General features: G+C 40.8%; 1 protein-coding gene across 5 annotated transcripts in view; it reads right to left on the bottom strand.

Annotated features, from left to right (window-relative positions):
- The window catches only part of SNCAIP (synuclein alpha interacting protein), an 88,182-nt gene extending 70,626 nt beyond the window's left edge, over positions 1-17,556 (bottom strand). For 2 of the 5 annotated variants that reach the window (XM_036403275.2, XM_036403270.2), the window contains exon 1: positions 17,408-17,556. The gene's annotated coding sequence lies outside the window, so the exon portion shown is untranslated. Of the gene's footprint in view, positions 1-16,082; positions 16,918-16,946; positions 17,062-17,407 lie in introns of those variants that run through there. The other 3 variants (XM_036403272.2, XM_036403274.2, XM_036403271.2) reach the window with 3 other exon arrangements.
- Between the last annotated feature and the right edge of the window lie 6,649 nt (positions 17,557-24,205).

Here is a 24,205-nt window from a genome sequence, read left to right on the forward strand (position 1 = left end):
ATGTTTAGTTCTCCAGTAAACAATATTGTCATAGGAAAGCTTGTGCTCGTGGATTACTATGCTACACTATAATTTGTAGTTTTATTAATATAACTTTCAGCATCTATAAAACAAATCATTAGTCTTGGCATGTGACCAAGGTACAAGTGTAGTCGCTTCACTGGGAATAAATGCAGTTGGCTAGGCAGTGTTGTAAGACTGTTATTCCATTTTTTCCCAACAGAGGAGTACTTTTACTGTCTCTTTTTCATGCACATATACACTGAAACAAGCAACCAGTTAGGATCTCTCCCAGTTTCGGGAAGGGAAAACAGCTTTAACACTACTTAGAGCAAATCAGCGCCAGTTGCAACTGTTTAAGAGATTATTCCTTTTAAAAAGCTCCAATCCTTTCCATTCACTTGTTGCAAGGTAAAGGGGCATTACATCTGGTGAGAAAGAGGAACAAGGATTTCCTGCTTTGTATATCCTACTACACAGAAGAAAGCATTGCCAATACCAGAAATTGAATTTTGGAATACTGACAAAATTATGAACCTTTTGTGGTCCAGGATGTTCATATGGTGTTTCAATTACACAGATGATTCACTGATATTTATCATAGCCATACAGTCTGAAAAGGAACTTTGGATAGCTATGTCAGTTAAGCAGTTAGCTGCTACTGAAGAATATGATCTTATGCTCCTTGTTATCTAGCAAATCTGTCTTTGAAAAGGTATAGTCTTGCTATTCAAAAGTCAGTAGTTACTCTTACAAATGCTCTTAGGAGATAAGAGATGATGCCTTACAATTCCAGCAGAACCATGCTGGGCAAAGAAAAGAGTATATTGTCTGCAGCTGTCAGAGTCCAATCCATCTGAAATCCCAAAACCAACTGTTTCCAGCCCTCAGAGCCAAGTTCTCAAAGTTCTGACCATTAATGAAGAATTTCACCCTCTTTGGCTGTTCAAACACTCACAGATCCAGCACTCTCACAAATGCAGACCAGGAAAACTGAGTTTGTAGCAGTGCCGTTCTTTGAGGATTTGCAGAAATGCATGCAGAGCCATAAAGTGCTAGAGAGTCACACAAAGAAACTACTAAGCAGCTTATGAAAGAGTTTCCACAAGAGATCAGGCACATCTGTAGAGCTGCAAGCGATAAAGACACTAATCTCTCCCTTAACTGATAGATCCAAAGAGCCTATCACCAAAATACTTAGGAAGCTACATTCTTCCCTGCAAGATCACAGCACCTTCCTTTTGCCTGTGAGTTATTTAATGCTTGTACAAATTCTTTAAAGCCCTAGCAGGACCTTTTAAGCAAGAAATGCTTAATCCTTTAATGCTGAGGAGAGTGGCTCTTTCCTTAAGGAAAGCCAGGTATAAGTAAAATCTTTCAGAATCAGCTGGGAGTCTCACTGGGACAGAAAATACACTGCTGCATACTTCTGTACATATAGAAACCAGGACTGAATATAACAAGCAATTCTACAGAATATCCCACTCTACCTAATCTACCACAGAACCTAAAATTCAGATTTATACTGAAGAAGAAGGCAGGAATTGCTCTTAATGTAAAAGATTCATCACCCACCTGAAATCCAGAGTTGCTGCATCAGCCAGTCTCCAAAAATGAACTTATGTGAACTTGTAACATATACGTACTTTCCAATTCAGATATTTGAAAAGCTCCCTTTGAGCCTAGAAAAGAGCAAGCACTGACTACTCTTCCACTTTCACCAGTGAATGATATAGAAGTTCTATAAGCAGCTGTGCTGACTCCAAACCATCACCACTTCCATCAACCTGGACAGGGAACCTTAAAGTATGCCAGAGGGTTTGAGGGATGCAAAACAATTATTACTAAATCTTTTTTTAATGTACACTAGATTTAGTTTACAAAGCAAGAAAGAGAATTACTTCATTTGCTCTGCAGAATTACAATGATGTAAACACCACCATTGGAGATTTTTTTACATTCTCAAGTTTATGAAAGCCATCTCTCTTAAAGCAATTTATATATTACTTTGCCATTCTGCAAGCCCATGTCTAGAAAATTGTAATTTTTAATTTTTTTAAAATATTTTGCAAGTGCTGTAATTTTTCAAGGATCTGATTGGTTTAAACCATTCCATTTATGGGAAAAGAATATTTACTTCTGTTGGTCCTGGTGAAATTTCTATTTTCCATGTTGCAGTTGGAGATCTAAAATTCAGTTAGGGAACATTTTATTATCCTATACCCGTAATTAAAATATTGGTTTTGCTTTCTTCCCCATCACAACCATGAGCCTTAACATGTTTTAAAATATTAATAAAATAAGAAAAAAAAGGCTTTTTTTCCTTTCTAAATTTGAATTCAAAACTGTTTCAAGAGCCAATATTACAGCAATGAATTGATAGTGCAGTACTTTCTTATGGAGGATCCATAAAAAGGATTGAATTTATGATTTATCACACTGTACTACCCCATAATCAACACAACCTCTGAAACTGCAAGATCGCAGCAACATGTAAAAAGCAGTTCTGTCAGGGTCTACGAAAGGGCTTTTTCCTTTGTTTTTGAATCATGAAAACCATAAAGGATATCATATCAATGAGTGGACTAAACCAAAACAAAAGCAACTGAAACAAAGGGAAAAAATTTCATATCCTATCAGCCAGTAATAATGTTAAATTAGACCAAAAGCAGAATCTGGAGAAACCAGTAATAAAACAGAACATACACAACACTGGGAAACCTGCCATTGATATATTTTGTAGCACTGAATGTACAAAGGCTCAAGTATAAATTGTGCAGCTAGTAACTAGTTCATTGTACTTCCTCTGAGCTTTAAAAATATTTTCTTAAGCAGAACTAGCCAAAGAGTCTTCAAATACATTTGTTTTGAGTACTGGTAATTCAATGCTAACACCAAACCCAGGTTAAAATAATACATTCACATACAGATCTGGAGATTATGTATGACATAATTTTCCATAGAAAATTATGATTGAGCAGAACATCAGGAATTTAACAAATCTGTTCTTCAGTCATTTTAGAAGTGAAATCAGACCAGAAAAGCTTTCTTTACAAACTAATCTTAAAAGACATTCATCTTTTTTCTCTACTTCCTGCAAAATTTCAGGAAAAAAACCCCACTACTATTCCAAAGTGTGACTCCCGGGAGAAAATGTATATACAATGTTTGCAATTACTAGGAAAAGTCCACTGCAAATTGAATTTATTACTTTACTAGTGGAAATTCAGCAGCTGAACTAACAAAATCAGGTTGAGTGTTGATTCTTTTTAATAACTGCCTCTTATATCACTAAATTCTATGGCAGAAATAAATTTTATTTCATGTTACCTCTCTGTTCTGCCAATGCCAATGCAGGAAGTTCATAAATGTGAATCCTCAGGAGGCTTACACGCATCACTGAGAACAGTAAAATGAATGGTTACACATCTGCAGTCTGAACTTTGAGATGAATACAAGCAAATAGTGAATGCGCATTTTTCAAATGATTGCGCCCATTATTTTCCACTGACTCATGACTGTTGGCAGAAATGAATAATACATTTTAATATGCAGAGGTTCAACAATCACAAGTACAGAGAGTAATCATGTGTATATATCCATCTTCTCTGCATACATAATATTAAAGCTATAGGTTTTCATCTGTTTTTTATACTTAAACATCAAATAATTTACAATGCAGAACTGTAAAATACATATAGAACACTGCATCAATCATGTGAAAGTACAAGTGTTATTCAGCATTTCTGTAAATCCTTCATTAAACCTAGATTTGAGACTGAACCAAAGACTTACATGGATCAAGTCATGGTCAGTTGGAACACTGAGAGACATAAAATGCTGTGTTACTTCATGTCAAGATTATTTGCAGCTCTATTCATTATTTCAAAGAATATTAGTGACAAATACAGTGCATTCCACAATAAAGCCAGTGCTTATGCTCTTAAATTCAGGAGGCAACTGCTAAAAAAGGACTGGGAAATCAGCTGACCCGTGTCCTGAGTTATTTTACATAACCAGTACACTGCTAACATACACACAGAAAACACAGACCTGTAACTAACTTTCAGTAACATTGTCAAATAAGAAGGAATTAACTTGTGAATACTGATAATGTCTTGCTCTGCATCTCTACAATCCCTATCAGGCTTTGTAACATACCGTATGCAACTTCTCAAGACATCAATCACAACATGTCTTGCACGGAAATACACAGAAAAAGTGAAAATTCAACCATCCTAAATGGTGGCTGAAAGCGTAAAGCACATGTGTCACCTAGAACCACTCAAAGCAGCACAATACTTTACTGACATTTACTACAATACTGTAACTGCTTTTTACATGTTAAAGTAAATAAACAGCATAGAAGAAAATGTGTGTGTACACTGCCCTCATACTTACTTGAGCAAGACTTTGGAGATGTGCATTTGAGGAGAATTAAGCAGAACATTCAAGAAATTAATGGTTCAATATGGTTCCAAATCAACTCAAGAAGAAACCGATACATAAAAATATCCACAATATTTTGATTTAACAACTTTTTACTCCAGGTACAATCTGAAAAGTACTGTGCTGTCAAAGCACTCACAACTTCTAGTCTTTTGGCAAAGGCAATGAATATTGAACATCTGCAGGGCTGTTGTGAGTTCATGAACTACAGAAATAAAAAATATGCCTTCTTTTGGTAGCCTAGTTCTTATGTAAAAATCCAAAAATAATATACCCTAGTAACCACATCCACAAGGAACCAGATACTTGGCCCCAAAGTAAGACAGAGCAACATAGAGCTTATGGCAACTACCACTGCTAATGTAGGCTCCAGCACTTATGTTAGGATGAAATCAAGCATAGCAGAGCTCAGCCTTTCCAAATCATGCCTTGGTTTAGGGGGAGGTGGAGGATTCTGTGTCAACATCTTTAATAAAGCAGATGTGACTCACTGCACTCGTTTCAAACCATAAACTGAGGTTTCTCTTCTTTCTCTGAATTAGTGGCAGCAGCACTGGGGGCAGTAGCACTGGGGCAGCAATCCTACAGAAGTTTTTGCTCAGTACAATAATTTAAAGTAAATTATATTATTTGATACTTAAGTTTTGCTACACAAATCCTGACTTTAGTTTCTCTCCTTACTACTTTGCATCTTTATTCACCTTATCTTCTTCAGGTACTGATCATACAAAAATATGGAACCAATTTAATCAGTATATCATCCCCATAAATCTTCCTATGCTGCATTTTCTTTTTGCTGAAGAACACATTTAATTTATAAGTTTTGTTTCAATAAAACCAAGCAATTGAAAATATCTTTGTTTAATACACTTTCAATGTTGAAAGCATGTGTTAGGTCATGTTAGGGTTTGAAGTAATTTTAATTATTATTATTTTTACACAGATGAGTAAAAGGAATTTTTCAAGCACTTCCTTGCATCTTTCTTTGTTCCATTTAAATTATTCAGCCTAAATTCAATAATAGTCCTGTCGAATTTCAACACCTTGTAGCCCCATAGTGGCCTGCTAAATAATTTCTAGAAATATCCTGGAAAAGAATTAATGCCAAACACTGCTCTTAAGTTTGCAACATTCAAATGCTGTGCTTGAAGTTAGAAATTTAGAACTTGCCTCATTTACATTTCCCTGCTAAAATCCTGCATTCAGTCCCATGATGATTTTTTGCTTCAAGTGAGCTTTAATTATAAAGTCAAGAGAAAACTCCTACGTAAGTAGATTCTCTGCTTCAAGGGTCAGAATATGCCAAGTGTATCCACCATTTGTGTGAAGCCTCTGCACTGTCCTGCTCTCTTGTGGGAGGCCTGTTTTCTCTGCAACCACTTTCCTGTGGTTCCAGTCTTCCAACTACACCCTTTTTTATTTTCCCCTTTTTTATTTTTGGGCTGTCAATTCCGCTATCCTATCCTTTATGCCCTGAAACTGGCTAGAATATGTAAGAGCTACACTCTAGCAAATTCTGACACTCCAAATTCCAAAGCTGAATTTTCCATTGACACAAGGTGAATTCCATTAGCAGTCAGGGCTGAGGGGCAGCAGTGGGTAACCAGCATTACACTTCAATTTGGGATGTGAGCCAGCCTTACACAGGGCATGTCACACAGCGCATATATCGGTGCACATGGTGCCCATGGACCAAAAGAACCAAACCTCATACTCAAAAAAACAAACTTTGAACTGAAAAAACTCAGAACTCACACTCCTTGTCACTCAGACCAGCCCACTTTCATTTTACACTACATGATGAATAAAATAAATTTGACAAGTACTATATGCACGTATTGTAGGTTTTACTTTTACTATATTTACTTTTAAAGCAAAAAAGCATTGAAAATAATTTAAAAAAAATATTATCATTTCTACTATGAACATCAACTTTCCTCTGACTTAGAAATGACACTTGACCACTAACATCTATGCAAATATTTTCATTTTGATAAAATTAAAATTAGGACAATAGAGAAACTGTAGAGTTTTTCATACTTTATTCCATAGACATAGACTATGATGTTGTTTGCAAAACTTCTTAAAAATTAAACAGTGCAAACTACTGTAAATTTAAGCACCGTCAAAAATGAACATTTTATTTCCATTATAGCTTGGTGGAAATTGGAATATTCAATGAAAAACAACTAAATTATTCCCGAGAGACATCTATGCCCCTGAAACCAGAATGCTGTCTTCTGAAACTGTCATTATTTTCTCATTTGAGAAATAGACTGCAACTGCAGCTCTGCAGCTATATAATGCTATTCTATGTGGAATACTGCTGTCCAATATTATTTGTTTAAAATGTTATGGGCAGCAGATACAACCAGCACTAGTGTTCAGCTGTGCAGCTATTAGTACTGTAATAAATTGCGGGATGAGGGGGCAGAAATGCCAATTAGAAGTAGTACTATTATTTTAAACTGAAATTTTGTAGTATCTTCAGAGATTCCTAAAACCCTTCATTTAAAAAAAATGAAACTTTGTTAAAGAAATGAACCTCACTAACTCACTACATCAAACCCCACAATGTTACAAAATTTAGGCATGAGCACATTTCTTGCTTGTACTGATTTTGATGCAGGGACTAACTGAAGGATCCCACTTCAATGCTTTGCAAAAGGTGATCTGCCTTACACAGAGCACACCCGAACTACTCAGAAATATCAGGTGTGCATTTTCATTTCCTGTGTTCCCCCATCCAGCATTTAACTAGTCTAAATTTATTTAAAATTTTAGACGGCCATAGCCCTATAGCAAGCAGAAGATATCCTTGTAGCTTTTTTTATAGTTACTCATCAATAATGCCCAAGTGTTTCACAAACTCTTCAATTCATTCACAGTCTTCCAGTATTACAGGATAGAAAGCATTATTATCCAGAGGCTGGAAACAAAGGGGCTTACAGGAAGCCACAAAAAACCACAGCAGAAAGGCCAGAAAGATGCAGGGGAGCACACAGGTGTTCCTGTGTATCTGTCCACATCCCCAAACTGTACTGATCCCTGCCAGAAGTGGGAGGTGGCTCTCACTGCAGTTCACTTACCCCATATACCCGACACCAAAAGGCTCAATAAATGGAACCTAAATAAGAAAGCACACATCTTTCCTGGCTACAGCCATGCCATATTTTGGGTTGTGCTTAGCTGCGTGCAAAGCCAGCATCACTGAGCCAGATACACACAAGGCTACAGGGAATAGCCTGTGTATTAATGATAACAATGTTTCTTCTTTTCACAGTGCTTCACAGAACCACAAAACAGATGAGGATGGAAAGGAGTTCTGGAGATCATCCAGTCCAACCCCTTGCCCATGCCTCAGCTAGAGCCTGCTGCCCAGGACGGCATCCATGTGGCTGTCGTGTATCTCCAAGGATGGAGAGAGACTCCACCACCTCTGAGAAACCTGTGCCAGCTCTTGGCCACCGTGACAAACTGTTTCCTCAGCAATGCTGAGGATGACATCAAGCTGACAGCGCAGCTGACACTCCTGAAGGGTGGGGTGTCATCCAAAGGGAGCTGGACAGGCTCAAGATGAGGGCACACGGGCTCGAGATGAGGTCCAACAAGATCAAGCACAAGGTGCTACACCTGGATTGGGGCAATTCCCAGTATCCATCCAGGCTGGAGAATGAAGGGATTGAAAGCAGCCCCAAGGAGAAGGACTTGAGGGTGCTGGTAGGTGAGAGGCTGGACATGACCCAGCCATGGGCACTCACAGCCCACAAAGCCAGACGTGTCCTGGGCTGCAACCAAAGCAGGGTGGGCAGCAGGGTGAGGGAGGGGATTCTGCCCCTCTGCTCTGCTCTGGTGAGACCCTATTGCAGTGTCCAGCTCTGGGGTCCCACCACAGGAAGGACATGGACCTTCTGTATCAAGCCCAGAAGGGGGCCATGAAGATGATAAAAGGGGTAGAACATGTCTCCTGAGAGAATTGGGATGGTTCAGCTTGGAGAAGGCTCTGAGGAAACCTCATTGAAGAAGGCCTACAGCAAAGTTGGAGAGGCATTTTATACCATGATTTGTGGAAATAAAACCAGAGGCAATAGTTTCAAACTAAAAAACAGCCAGTTTAGTTTGGGTATTAGGAACAAATCCTAATTTGGGGGACTGATGAGGCACTGGAATGGGTTGTCCAGAGAAGTGATGCATGTCCCATTCTCTGTCCCACACTCTGAACCTCAGAGCTTGAAGGTGCTGGAGCTGTTTAACATAAAGAATTATTCTTTTCATAACAAAAATATTAGGCACTGTTCGATTGCCATATTACAAAAAGATGTTGCTACTGTCAATTTGAAGTTCTCTACTATATTTTCTTCTCATAAGTGAAAAGAATCAGATAATTTATTCAAGACCACATGAGGCAGAAACCAGGCTTAGCTTGCATTCTTGTGCAGCATCCAGTGAACTAAGGCTGTTCTTCTTCCCTTAGAAAGGTGTCAAGGACAGGAGTAAGAAACACTTCTTTTAAAGAACTGTTTGATGAAAGATAAAAGAACATTTTATTTATTTCAGTTTAACCATTTATCTAGGAACTAAATATTTTCTTGGCAGACATGTAGGCTGTAGCATTCTACCAGGCTGAAAAGCTCAGTTTCACCTTACTCCTCTACAGCATATCTCATGTCACAGTAACAAACGAGAGTCTATTTTGTATTCCTCTTTGTCTGACAGTACTGATTTTATATGAAATATTTTTTTTGGCATGAAAAAAAATTGCACTAACTAATTCTTTTATGATCTAATTTTTAAGCCATATTTTCTCCCTTATCTTTGTTAAATAGCACGGAAAGTGCACAGTGCAAGAATTAGACACTTGACAGATGTTTTCAGACTATATCCTTAGATACAGATCAGGTTTTTGGGGTTTTTTTTGGTTGGTTGGTTGGTTGGTTGATTGGTTCTTAATGCAGAAAGAAAATCAATTTCTGCATTAAAAAATTACTAAAATCTGATGTACGACTATACCTGTTGTCAAACTTTACTCATACAATATAGTACCTTCATAAGAAGGTTCACTGATTTCATTTTCAAGCAGATGGAGTAACTTAACAATTAATCTGACAAACCAAAAATAACCCTCACTACATAAATTAAAAAAAAAAAAAAAATCCCCAGCCAACAATAAAATCCTCACAAACCAAAACAAGAAATTCCTAGCAGTGCAAGGATCTTCCTTGAAATGTTGAAAAAACATACAGTCCTTCTCTTAAAAAAAATTCCAAATCCTTTTAACAGAGTTGGATTGTGTTTTATATATTATAGTGACCTTACTGTTATTGCCGATATTTCTTATCATTTATTTAATTCCACTTTTTTTTTCCCTCCATAATTGTGCTCTAGATTCAATGTTTTGATACAGAACATTTTAAAATGCTCACTTTCTAACATAGCTCCTTTAACCTGGTCTCATTTGGATTTTAACACTTGCAAAAATGTATGGCCTGGATATGATGGTTCTTTAAGGCTGAACTTAACAATCAAATCTGGAATAGGGACTATAAAATTAACTTTTGGAGTGGAAATTTGCCAGAAGTCTCTCTGACACTCTTCTGCCCTTTCTATAATTCCTTACAGAGGGGAATTAAATAGTGAGACAGTCAGTTAAACTCTATAGAAAACCAGACTGTCTCAGTACAAAGAATAAGGGATACACACCGAGATGCAGAGCATCCTCCAGCGATGCTGCAGGAGGCATGAAGTGGGCAGGCAGTCCTGAGTTTATGTCAGCACGTGTAGGCATATCCACAAGAGTGCAAATCCAGAGAGGACAGTTAAAAATAGCAGTGGAGACAGATGAAAGCAGACTTCAGCATGGTTTAATAATCTGTCCAGAAGGCTTGGAAAGCCCTCTCTTAAGTCTAGGCTGGCATGTCTTCACATCACATACTGATCAAAGCAATTACAGAACTGTCCTGCAGTCACACTACTCGATTGCAGTGTAGACACGTCCAGAAACAGTGCTACTGTAGATAAATTAATCTAAAAACTGCATTTGCAAAAAGAAAAGCCTGGAAGCATACTGTAAAGCATATGGGACCTGATGAGGAACATATGCTGGAGAGAGTGTCCATTTTGCTAAATTCCGTTAGCTGGAATTGTGGAGAACTTCCCTTAATACTCCTTACCATGTGTTGGTTGGCCTCTCCTGTGGGGATTTACAGAGTCATGCCAGATTAACCTGAACCTTCAAGGACAGCAATTCACCCAGCTTTACTGTCTACAGAAGAGACACCATACACTCTACAGGCAGCTGGCAGAAACCTTGTGACATGTAAACAGCACTCTTTCCTCTCCATTCCAAAGCAGTGCCAGCGCTGGGTTCTGAACCCTTAACCCAAGCAGGCACATTAGCTACCTACTGATTCAAGGACAGTAATTTCAGAAGAACATCAAGACACTAATACCTTTATCTATTAGTGCTGCCAACAAGGGCAGAACTTACTGTGATGCAGAAACCCAGAGCTAATAAGATCCTTCAAATTCAGGAACTCCTCTCCTCCAACAGCAGTTCACTGCATGGCAGCAACACTACAACTATTCCACTGGCTCTAGCCTCCACTGGATACAAAAAACAAATCATGACATCCTCTCAAGGATGGCTTACTATCTTTTGTCCAGCAAGTGACCAAAGGGATCCACGCGTGTTCTTAAACTGACTGCACAGTGAATGATTCACTCTGAGGAGATTTCGTGTGCATTTCACTAAATCACAACCAGAAGTTAAGAAGGAATGCAGTTTTTCTGCATATTTTGCTGCCTTACTGGGAGAGTATAAAGACACACAAGAGCTAATGTTGACTCAGACAATTAAAGACCTGGGAGGAATTGGATCACAGCAGCAGGGATTACATACAAGCCAATTTACCATGGGAAGAAGCAAGCTAGTAAAATACATAAAGTTTTGGGTGCAGGGATAAACATTCTGCTGCCTGTCTCTTTGTGGAAACCCTGAGCACATGCACAGTTGTGCTGCAATTAGTTTTCTAGACCTGAGCATCTCAGCACTCAAAGACAGCAAAACCTCCAGTCACCAGGCAGCGCCATTCCAGCAGATTCCACTAAACTGGGAGAATCTACTGACTCCATTGAAGAGATGCACTGCAGACACCTTGACAAATTTTAAGGCTGGGCAAACACCATCCATATGAAGCATAACAAGGGCAAGAGCCATGTTCTGCACCTGGGACAGGGCACTCCTGGCTGTAAGGACAGACTGAGAGGCTGGAGAAAGAATTAAAGGTCCCATGGAAGAGGATCTGGTGGTTTGGATCAAGAGCAAGTTGACAATGAGTCAACAGTATGCTTTAGCAGTCAAAAGGCCCAACCATATCCTGGGGTGCATCAAGCACATGGAAGAATTCCTCTGCCTTATAAATGTGAATTTTTAAGAACTGCTCCCAGTTCTTGTCAACAAAAGTGCAACAGCCCACATCCTGGGGTGCATCAGGCAAGCATCACCAGCCAGGCAAGGGAGGGGATTGTCCTTCTCTGCTCTGCTCTGGGACAGCCTCACCTCAAGTACTGGGGGCAATTTTGGGTGTCACAACACAAAAAAGACACTGAGCTGTTAGAGAGTGTCCAAAGGAGGGCCACGAGGATGGTGAAGGGCCTTGGGGTGAAGCTGTGTGAGGAGTGGCTGAGGTCCCTTGGTCTGTTCAGGCTGGAGAAGAGGAGACTGAGGGGAGACCCCACTGCGGTTACAGCTTCCTTGTGAGGGGAAGAGGAGGGGCAGGCACTGATCTCTACTCACTGACAGGGCCCAAGGAAATGGCTTGAAGTTGTGTTAGGGGAAGTTTAGACTGGATATTAGGAAAAAGTTCTTCACACAGAGGGTGAAGGTTCTTTACCCAGGGAAGTGGTCACAGCACCAAACCTGTCAGAGTTTCAATGTTAATGAGAAGCAAATAATTAATGATGTAAGTGTAACTCACTTTCCTGGTGATTCCATTCTGTAACTCAAGGTAAATTTTTGGCCATGTCCTAGCAACAACCACAAATATTGTGCTTTATCCAGACCTCAGCATATGAGTTTGCAAAATGGTAATATCCTAGACATTAACATAATTTGGACACATAACTGAAGACTCTTTCCATGTAACAAGAGGAGAAATGAGTACACTTATACTTAGCACAGTAGAATGTGGGTCAGGGAAAATGACACAGCTCATTTACCTTACCAGCACTCTTCTGCTTCTGTGTGCAGTATATTTCCAAGATATATTTTGCTCCATTTTGTTTGGCCCTTTTTTTTTTTTGTTTGCTTTTAAAAGCATCTTGGAGACAGCTTTTACATATATTCAAATAAGTGTCTCAACAGGCTGACAACTTCAATATTCAAAACCTTGAGCCCATACAAAAGCAGCTCATGGGATCTTCATAAATTTACTACTGTGACTCAACTGGAACTGACAGCATAGCATACAAAAGGCAGAATATTTGCATCTGAATTTTAGTTAAAGAGAACATGAGGAATGTACATGCACATATAAGCAGTTAAAGGTATTTCCTAATTCTATAAGAAAAAGAGGCCAGTCAGTATGGCAAGATCCTGCAAAAGAACTACATGGATGAATAACCCACAGAGATCCACAGCTCCAAATCACAATCTCATGCATGCCCCTGTCATGCACATCAGATTCACGGAATGGCAGGGGTTGGAAGAGAACTCTGGAGATCATTGAATCCAATCCCCTGATAAAGCAGGCTCACGCACAGCAGGCTGCACAGGATCATGTCCAGGCTGGTCCAGGAAGGAGACTTCCCAACCTCTCTGGGCAGCCTGCTCCAAGAAAGCTAATGCAGCACAGCCTGATTTTTAGTCACAGATGTAAACAAGTTGGTTAAAATAGGGGGGGTTGAAGGGAAGTGCTAAGTTCCTGATTAGAATTTCATTTTAAAAGGAAAGCTCCAGATTGATTCAGTAACAATAAAACAGAAGGGGGAAGAAGGGGGAGGATTTATATATAAAAGTGGTCATGTAGTACACTGTATTGAGTTTAAAAGATAAGTTAGACAATGCTTTTTTATCTGGTATAAACAAAAATAATGCCAGCAGTCTGACTGCAAACAAGAACTGAGGAGGAAATTAAACCAAAAAGGAAATGATTACAACAAATCTCACAAACCCAATGCTATGTTTTAACCAGAAAAAATACACTTTCAAGTGCTGCTTCGTAATTCTTCATGAAGTGCAAATCAGCCATATTCGTATTCAAAATAAGCTTTTGTAAACACTCCTTAACACACAAGAGAACACACCTAATGAAGGATTTCCCCAATTGCCAAATTGTGGCGGCTGAACTGTACTTTTCTTTGATAACTCTAAGACCTTCAGACCTCTGAATCACTTGCTGCTTTATTGTAGAAGATGAAATCACAGTTCTACTTTAGACAGGTAAATAGTAGACAATATTTCTACCACAAAAATTAATTAATTATTTCTCCCCCTCAGTTTAGAACTCTCTTAGGGACTTAAATCAATAAAGTATCTGATGCATATGTTCTATCTTCTTGTTTCCAATGGTTCCACTGTGCATATAAATCTATTGTAGAACCACATTTGCATTTAAAGAGAAATTCCCTTGTGTTTACTATGCACCTGCTTCATGTAAGCCTATCTTTTCTACCTCCCTTGAGAAACAACAGATCTGCCAGAAAAATAGGGAGCTCAGACACAACACTACTCCAAGTCCTCTTGCCAATTATCTAAGCACCATCTCCTTCAGTTTAGTTTAGTTATGGTACTATTCAGACAAGAGCTGAAAAGAATTACTATTTGCCCTTCCACAATCCAATGTTTCTCAACTTTTTCTAACATATTTTTCATTTTGACAGTGATCATATAGATTTCAACTGTAAAAAAAAACTGTATTTGCTAAGCAACACAGAGTAAAGCACTGGCAAATAGATTACTTACAGACTAGCACAAAAATAGAAACTTTTCTTTATTCTACTTGGCATTAATTTTAATTATCATGGCTGCATAAGGAAGGATGAGAATATTCTCCTCGTGACATCTACCTGAAAAGAGATGCAGGTTTATTCTAAAACTGAAATAAAAAATAATTGTTCCCTGCCTCCTTAGGCATGATTCATGGATTGCCTCTGGAGCTTCTCGCACACAATCAGAGACAGACAAGGGTGCAGATAAAGCTCTGCTACACACCTTATCTAGTCAGCTGAAGCATTTAAACACCAGATGAGGGAGATAACTTGCTGCATCCCACATAACTTGCTGAACTACTGTCTTTGTGCTCATGAGGTGTGCAGCATCACCACTTCAGGACACCAAACTATGTCACAAGGACCATCATCCCTGCACCACTGCCAACACGACTTTTGTGCTGCTGTCTGTGACAGATGAGCCACCCCAAGGGGCTGCCTGTGGCTGGCTGCTCCCCCTTTCTTGCTGGCATATCTGGCACGTGGAGGCAGCACTACTTGTGTGTCTCCATCTCAGAGGAGAGAAGCTAGAGCAGCTGCAGTGGGGCTGTCATGCTTTCCCCTTCCTGCTTCTAATCAGACAAGTGTCCAAGGACAGAGCTGCCTGAGGAATTAGGTACAGGTCTGAGACATCCTGGAAGAACACTGTGAGAAAGAGAGCTGTGCCAATGCAGGTGGTATTCCAGCTCAGGTGTGCGTGGGATGAACACTTCTTACACCTATGGAGTCCACATGGGAACAGATTTCAGCTGCCAGGAAAAATAGACAATTGGGAAGCAGAGGAACACTTCATCGTTTTTCAAGCTCTGTTGATGCCCAGTCAAGAAACAGTTACAAAATACCTAATATTTGGGATCATGGTTTTGTGATTATGAAAAAAGTGACTTATCACTGATTCACAGTACTCCGTGAAGGGACTGAATCTTCAAGGGTACCTTCAGTCACCTTGTCCAAGCAGTCTAATTTTACATGCAGCTCTTTGTAAACTTGGAAGCTGGCCCCAAAGAACTCATGACATACTTACTTTCCATGTTGCTGTCATTGCAGAATGAGATATTAAGACAAGCAGCTTCTAGCTAATGTAATCTACTATCTTCTACAGAACTTCCTCACCCAAAAGACTATCCAGCTCCTTGTTCCAAAATGACACTTAAAAGCATTTTGAGTAGCCTGCACTGGACTGCTTGCTCAAAAAAGAAGGAGATTTTTTTAACCAGTCTCCTTGAATTTGGAGGTAACTCTACACTGGGCCAATACTCTGATGTAGTTTTCTTTTACTCACTTTTTCTACAAGCTGCAAGTCACACACGTGCTTTCTGCAGCCCACTGAATCAATGACACAGACCAGAAATCACGAACACCTGAAAAGTAAGTGAACTGCCAGTTTAAGACAGTGTAAGTGACTGTATTGAGCAAAATGGCCAGTCTGCACAAGTCAAGCTTTATACGACATACCCCTTACAAAGGGAGCCTTTTCATTACAGGCCTTTTCACAGATTGCCTATAGTGATGAGGCAAGTGTCTCTGACTACTGAACAGGTCAAATTCTAATTGTTTCATTCAGATGAAAAGTGCTTCTCATTGTGTCTGAACTACCTCTTGAGCAATCCCCCAAGCCTGCTCCCGGAACCAGTTTTTCAGCTTACCTGCCAAATCTTCAAAATATGGCTCCCGTATTCCACACGGCATATTTGCAGGCTTAGCAGTCTGGAGACTGAAGTGGTTTACCAAGTTCACCAACCATGAGCTCACACATGAGTGAGCTGCAGAGGATTTTAGGGTGAAGAATCTCATGTTTATGGGTGGTAGTAAGGCAACAGGTCATGCTTTTTACGGCTTGCTGGAAGCACATGCAGTGCACATAACTCCTAAATTCAGTAAGGGCAGGACACCATTAAAAGTCTGCTACAGCATGTTACACAAGGCTAAATGCATGCACACCATTCAATGTAATTTCTGGCTGCAGGATCAGTGCTGCTTGCACAAAATATAAAATTATTTTGATTTCCCAGTGGTATGACTGTATATCTTTCTTCAGCCATTAAATACTAGAAAAGGGTCCAACAGTCAAGTGATTTGCTTCAGAATTTTTTTAACATTTTTTTCAGCTTCCTTTTGCTGGTGGAATGCTGAGGTATAAAAGGAGGCTAAGATGCTAAGATTTTCCATGGAAAACACAGGCACCAGCAGTTTTTTCCTGGGTTTTCGGGTGAGGGGACTTTCCGAGGACCAGTTGTGACTGATTAATATCGCTGTAAGAGATGTGGCTTTAAGCCAACCATCTTCTTTATATATCCAGTACCATCGGAACCTGATCCTCGAGCTCTTCTTTATATAAACTACATCTGCTCACATAAAACACTCATTGATGCGGGTAGGAAAAAGGTTTGATCCCCGCTGCTGCACAAACACGATTTTGGACTGACCCAAGCAAGTATAAGCCTTGGAGCATGTTTCTACCAGACAACTTGGCATTTGTTTCCCCACAGTTACAAACATGCAACTCCTACTTGATTTTCTTCCAGATTTCGGCTTGCCCGGCGGGACAGGAGGGTGCTGACGGCGAGGTGCCCGCCCGGACGCCCGGCTCCGAGCAGAGCAGCGGCAGATCCGCGGCGGGGGCTAGTGTCACTGCGCGACCAGGGCTTCGCGGCGGCACTTCGCGCGGCTGACATCACGTACGTGCTCAGCCCCAGCGAAACCCCCCGCGTTCAGCCCTGATTTCATGCGGAAAGCACTTCTCCGGGGCGGGCTGGCGGGGGCCGGGGCCGGGGCTCGCCCCCCGCTCCCGCCCGCCGCCCGGCAGCCCCGCTCCGCGCCCCCGGGGACGCCTCGGCGGGGGAAGCGCCTCCAGCGCCACCCGCGGGGCACCCCGGGTTCGGCTCCGCACCCCCTCTCCCACCGCTCCGGGGGCAGCGCTGTCGGCGGCAACAAAGCCCTCGTTCGCTCCTCTCCGCTCCGCTCTGCTCACCTCACCCCTGCGCTCCGCTCGGCCGCGGCCGTTCCACGGCGGCCGGGGTGATGGAGACGGGGGCAGGACCCAGGTGCCGCCTCTCGGCTGCCGCCCCCCGCCACTCCCCGCCGGTGCAGGCAGCGCTCCGGCAGCGGCCCGGCTCCCGCCGCCCCGCCCTCCGCCCCTGCCCTGCCACCGGGCAGCGGCCAGCAGAAGCGGGAGGAGGAGGAGGAGGAGAGGGAGAGGGAAGGAGGGAGCGAGGGACGGAGGCAGCGAGGGGAGGGGGCGGCTCCGCCCGGCCCTGCTGCGTCACAATGCGGGGGGCGCTGCCACGTGACCGGCGGCGCGGGGCGGGGGCTGCGCGGGACCCCGCGCTGAGGCGGCGGGAGCGGCGGGCCCGGCCCACGGCCGCGGAGCTGCCCCGGAGCTGCCGCTCCGCCGCCCCGGGGTTCCTGCGGCGTCTGAAAACGCTGCTCCGGCGTGACCAGTGCGAAGCGCGTGGTACGCCGCTGCGCTAAAAATAATGGAAATGCAGAGCTCGAGCCTGAAAATGCCGAGTTCAGTCCGCTCGCATCTGTTTAAAATAAAACTCCGTGGGGTTGGGGTGGATTTTTTTTTTAATCTGCTTTAAAACCTGGAAAGCCTCGCTGCTTCACTCTTGTTCACGGGTTCACGAGGTCAGAGGCGGTGGCATCCTTGCACGCCTTCCCATCGAGCTGGTCCCTCCTGCCTCGGCAAGAAACCAGCGTTTTCTCAGACAGGGCTGCTAAAGGTGCCTCTGCACCCCGCCGCTGCAGGTGCTTGATGAGCCGGGCAGAAACCCGCCGGCTGTCCCTCAGGCACTGCAGGGGTGGTGGGTGCACGAAGCAGGTTAGCCCGGGTAGCGCCCTGCCACCCGGGCATCCGGTGGCAGCACGAGGAGAGCAGAAAAGTGAACCCTTTGGCTGGGTTTTTCTCTTTGCAATTTAGCCTGGTTTGTTTCCCCCTTACTTTTCATAGGCACATTTTCCATCCTGTGTCTTAAAGTGTATCCCTTTATATACCTTTCCACCTTCCACTGCTTTTGTGTGCTTTTACCTTTCAAACACAGAGCATCTTAAATTTCATTTGCTCGAACGACTGAGGAGTGCAAAAGCCCGAGAGATGCATACAGGAAATTTAAGTGAATTTATGCTCTTTTGGCATTGTGGAAAACTACTGCCCACGGAGCACGCTCAGCACTGCCACAAGCATGCCCACATCAGTCAGCACGTAGCGCTGCTCTGGACGACCGTCTCTGGAAACGGGGAAAATGCTCTAGTCTCCAGCTAAGTAGGTCTCTGCTCTTCCTGTAGGGATTTCTAGTGAAAGTGCCTAAACTCCCCTCCTCCCCTCCTTTTAGTTCTGCTTAGTCCTGAGACAAAGTCATTAGACTAACAACATTGAGAAGCTTGTCATCTGAACCCAGCAACATGGACATGAAAGGAAATACAGCCCTCCATGATACATTACTTGAGCTGCAGCATTATGCATTTTCAGCTTATTTAACATACTTGCCCAGAAGTGGAAAGCTGTTATATTTCTTTCTTTTAAACTACATTTTAAGATATGTAGAAAACAAATTGAATATGAATTACAGTGATGGATTCTAGTGCTTATGTGCAAAGACAACTATGTGGTGCAATAGTATCTTAACCACCTGGGCATATTGAACATGGAGAAGGGAGTTCTTTGGACAGGTCTTCTGCTTTTATGTAATTCACTTTTAGGAAAAGGATATTTGGATACTGCACATTTCACACTTGTACATATATGGAGATTAGTAACCATTTGGGGTATTTGTAATGCACTTGATTAGGTGGTTTTATCCAGGAATGTTGGTCAGCTGTGTATAATTAAATGGTTTGAAAGGAATGCATGTCAGCTCCAGAATACAATGTTATATAGGAGTATGACCTGCCTGACAGTGTTGATGAAAAAACAAAACAAAAAAAAAATCTTATTTTAATTTAGAATCTATAAAGACCATTCATATGCAAATACAATTTTTAAGATAAAAGCTTGCCAAGTGTCTTTGAATATGTATATATATTATACATATATAGTATATGTATATATATCAGTGTCTCAATTAGTACTGATAACCCTGTTTGTGTATGTACTTCTGAAATCATTGCTGAAAATAGTATTTCAATAAGAAGTGCTGATTAGACTGTATGACTGTTAAAATCCTTAAATAATGATACACTTCAGTTCTTGTAAGCTTCAGTTCTTGTAAGAACTTCAGGATGGATTTTTACTGCCAGCTATACGGCCCCATCATTATTTTTTGTCTAAAATAAAATCACAGAATGTTAGCTCTCTTCTTGCTGTGTGTGCAGATACAAACATTTTCTGAAACAGTAAAATGCTTGTCATTGATAATCCTATTCCAAATGGAGTAAAGTGATTAAAAAATATGTTGCCTGTTGTTTTTCTAGTATGTCTCTGCAGGATCATTTAGTGGCGCGGTGAAGCCAGGGACAGTATTTGTGTCAGCTGCAGAGTATGGCTGGATGCACGTGAGAACAGACTGATCTGTGACCCACATCAAGGGCCCATGGCAGTTAGCAGCAATCACAGCATCCATCAGTGATCACATACATTGACTTTAATAAACACAAGACAAAACCTTCCATTACTTTTGAAATTCTTCTAATAAATGAGTTTGAGACTTAAAAGTTGGTTCTTGGTGACACTGCTCATGAAGACACAACCACATAATACTTAAGGCACAAAGCCCATGGAGACATTTCCAGCAGGAGATTTTTCTATTCCTATGCAGGACCAATGGTAGTGTCTCTGTATTTGTTCCTGGGTATGTGCAGCAGTCTTGTGAAGCAAAAGGTAGGCAGGAACAGAAAGGAGGCAGCAGAAGCCTAGAAGAGATGAGCCCAGGAACATACAGTATATTGCCATTTTTTCCCGAGCATTAAGGCTGGAAAAGGCTAATCAGTATTGTACAGTGTTGAACAGGTAACTCTTAACAGTGGGTAACCTTAGGGACTTTATGTAATGAATACATACAGGCACATGGTGAACTAGGACTGCTGATGTATAGTATCTCCACCAAGGAACATCACCAACAGTATCATATTAGCAAAACCTAGCAATTACAGTGTAAGAGTAATTCAGTATCTCCTGAAATAACAAAGAACAAGCTTTAGTTCAGTCAAATTATGAACCACAATGACTCACAGTCATTCAAGGCAGTCATCAGGGCACTTAGAAGTTCTCTAAAAAAAAAATTAAAAATATTAAAAACACATTTAACTTTGAGAATCAGTAAGAGCGTTTTTGGAGCATGACAAAATTTATCTACTGATTTCAAAGGAGTCCAAACCAGGTGAATTGCTCCTAGCTTCACCTTTCAGATTCTGATTGGATGTAAACAGGACATGGATCAAGTCACCCTTGCATCTAACTCTCTAAAAGCATCATTCTTAATTTTTCCCACCTTCAGTCTACCCTGCCATAAATATATAAAATATTTTGCTCAATTTGGAAAAACCATTTTAATTCTTAGAAGCATATAGGAATATAGCAAATAATGGTATAGGCACAATTCTCTTAGGCAGAGAAAATGATGACAATATTTCATAGACTGTTGGAAGTAATGACTTACTGCTTCACCTTGATTATGACAAACACATACACACATATGCTGATGAGTAAGTTGACCATCTGAGATTCATGGAACTGCTACATCTGAAGGAAAATTGAGACTACATAGCTAGGACTGCAATAAAATAATTGTTTTTCTGCTGTGTTTTTGCATTGTTTTCAGTGCTTGTAATGCCTGAACCTGATCTGTTAGCCCACAGTGGGCCAATCTCACATCAGCAGAATTCAGAAAGCAAGAGTTTGCCTTGAAAAGAATGCAGATTGGTTCCTCATCCATAAGAAGAGAGAGGCTTACAAAACCAAAAATAATTAGTTCAAAACGGTCTTTCAGTGCATATAGCTTTATTTCTGGGATTGGGCAGAAAGTATTTTCTGCAATCTTAAGAGGCCATTTAGTTGGCAGCATCGTGGGCGGAGAGGAGACTCAAGCCTGGACTTTATTAAATGCTTATTTATTTGATCTATTCTGCTGGATAAATCACACAGAGAATTTCACAATGTGACATCCAAGGTCCTGCTCACACATTTGGCACAGCTGTGCAGAAGAACTGAACATTGTATGGTTGGAAAGCTAGTACATGGCATTACTATATCAAAGGGTCAGGGACAATTACCATAATCAGCTACTATGATTTCTGGCATAAAGCCCCACAATTCCTGGTTGAACTAGAGAATGTTTTTCAGAAAGTGATCTAATCTTGATTACTTTACTCCTAACAATGTTGTTGTAATATATCATTAGCTTCACTGTTAAATTATGTATGTTTTGTTCATCTTCTCATTCAGCTTGTTTGAGTTTTGAGATTCTGACTTTGCCCAATATAAATAGGAAGCTGTCCATTCTTATAGGTTTTCTTACCACAACATCTGTGTATTTACAGTATGTTTTCAAGCCCCCTTCCAAAAATTTTTTGGACAGATTATAAAGGATTTCTTAAAACTTCCCTGATATTTTGACAGTAATACAAGCCCACAGCTTTGAATTTGTGAATATTTAACGTCACAGATTTTCATTCTGAAAATTAATTTTGGCAAATTGGAAAGCTTCTAAGTGTGAACCTCACAACAAATTACAGATAATAATAAATCTTTCTCTTTTTTTTTCTTTCATTATTCCTCTGCTTTATGTACCAAGACCACCTTTGAATATGGCCACCTTAGCAAGTTGCCACAAGGCAAGACAGAATTTGTAGCAAGGGATTACATGTCTGCTTCTTAACTGCCCTGGTGTAGCTCCTTCTCCCTCCCATGCTGAAGTCAGATCACTTGCTAGGGGAATGCTCCTGTTTAAGGGGTGGGTGAATTTGCAGTCTTCAGAGGATGAGAGCACGCACAGAAGCAGATCCCACAAAGCAGCTGAACCCGACCGGTTTTTGCATTATCTTACAGCATTAGAGCTTTGTGGGATTACTTGGCTACTGTTTTGTACTGGGAATACATAGGGTTGGCTGTCCAGAATTACACTCCAGTTTTCTCCCATCCTCTATATATGACACACATTCTGTGATGTGACCTCATTAGGCAAGAAAAACAAGGAAAAAGAGTTGTTTTTTTGTTTGGTTTTTTTTTTAATGTGACTAGAATATAAAGATGTTGTATGGTGCCAATCCAGAGATAAGAGAAAAAGTCAAAAGCCTTGGAGTTTAGGTTCAATGTCAATTTACACATATCCTTTTCAATTCATTAGGGGTATGAATGAGTCATTAGAGGAAATCCTGACTGGGGAACACATTAACTTGGATTAAGACCAAATATTATGTTTCACATGAGCCTCAAGCAAAATCTGTACCGCCATAAACTTATTGTAAGAGCCAGAAGCGAATTCCGGTCACAGCAACCCTGTGAACTAATAAAAAACTTTATAGCTTTAACCAGTACACCACTACTGATTTGACTGTTTTGAAGATGCCCCAATTAATAACATTATTTTGAGAAAGTTTAAATCTGTGCTTACTGTCAATCCCTTGGCAGAAGATTCTATTTCCTGAATTAGATCAAAGCAAGACATTTCAAACAGTCTTTAAGTAATTGCTAAAATAATGATTAAAAAACACTCTAGAGAAAACAATCTGTAAACCAGCTGACTGTAATAAAGGCCTAAAAGGAAGGCAAATTCCCATTATAAACTTAGGGCAGAAAAGCTTCAACTTTGGGGGTTGACCAGTGTATTGGGGCCTGTTACTTCTCTGCTGAGTTGAAGAGTTCTACAATAACTCTCTGTGGAGGGAACTGGGCGACACAGAGGAAAACAAAGTGTTTCTAAGCAGTTAGAGAGGTGGCTGCTTCCTGTTCTCTTGTCTTTCTGAATCTCAGGCAACACATGCAGACATGCAGTTGCACGCAGACGCACACATCTATCTGCATGTCTACCTACATGAAAAGAATGACAGCTAAAACTGTCATTGACACAATGACAGCTAAAACTAGCCCTGAAATTATTCCTTGGAAAGTAAATATCAGTTCTTTATCCTTCTGAGTTCACTTAGAAGAGAGGGTTCTTTTGCTGGGTTAGCTCAACAAATGAGAATACACAGTGGTCTGCTTTGGATCTTAAAAAAGTAAAGGTGCAAACAGTGGCCACACTACTCCCATTATGGACCACTCTCATTGTGATGCCTTCTTAACCTCTAAGAAGAAGTTTTTCATTAACAAAGGCACTATTTTGGGCAAAAATAGTAACAGAGTTTCAACATATGGAGAGAGATGACAGCAAAAAAATGTGGCATTTACAGAGATGGTTGAGTACAGGGATTTTGTGTGCGAGCATCAATACAAGGATACAGCTACCTTTAGTAAAGGTGTTGCTTTGTCCTGGAAGAAGACCATGTCACCTGTAGCATCTGATCATTGCTGTGATCAGATGTTGAGAGTTTCCACCTTCTCAGGTGACAAGATGCTTCAGAACATTAATGTTCACATAAGGAATAAAAATTCCCATTCACATGACTTCTTATTTGGCAAATCTGTGTTTACTAGAGCTTACTAAAACCACCTGTCTGCCTGAGCTTCCATCTGTAAGATTGGAAATAGTTCTGTGAACAAAGAAAAACATGGGAGAATTCTGCTTTCCTTTACCATAATTAACATTTAGAATTAAAGATTTTTATATATTACTATACATTCCTACTGGAAAAGGGGAGGTGTCTTGTTAATCTTCAAGCTGACTTAACCTGA

The sequence above is a fragment of the Molothrus ater genome, chromosome Z (genome assembly GCF_012460135.2).
Source record: "Molothrus ater isolate BHLD 08-10-18 breed brown headed cowbird chromosome Z, BPBGC_Mater_1.1, whole genome shotgun sequence".
Taxonomy (NCBI): domain Eukaryota; kingdom Metazoa; phylum Chordata; class Aves; order Passeriformes; family Icteridae; genus Molothrus; species Molothrus ater.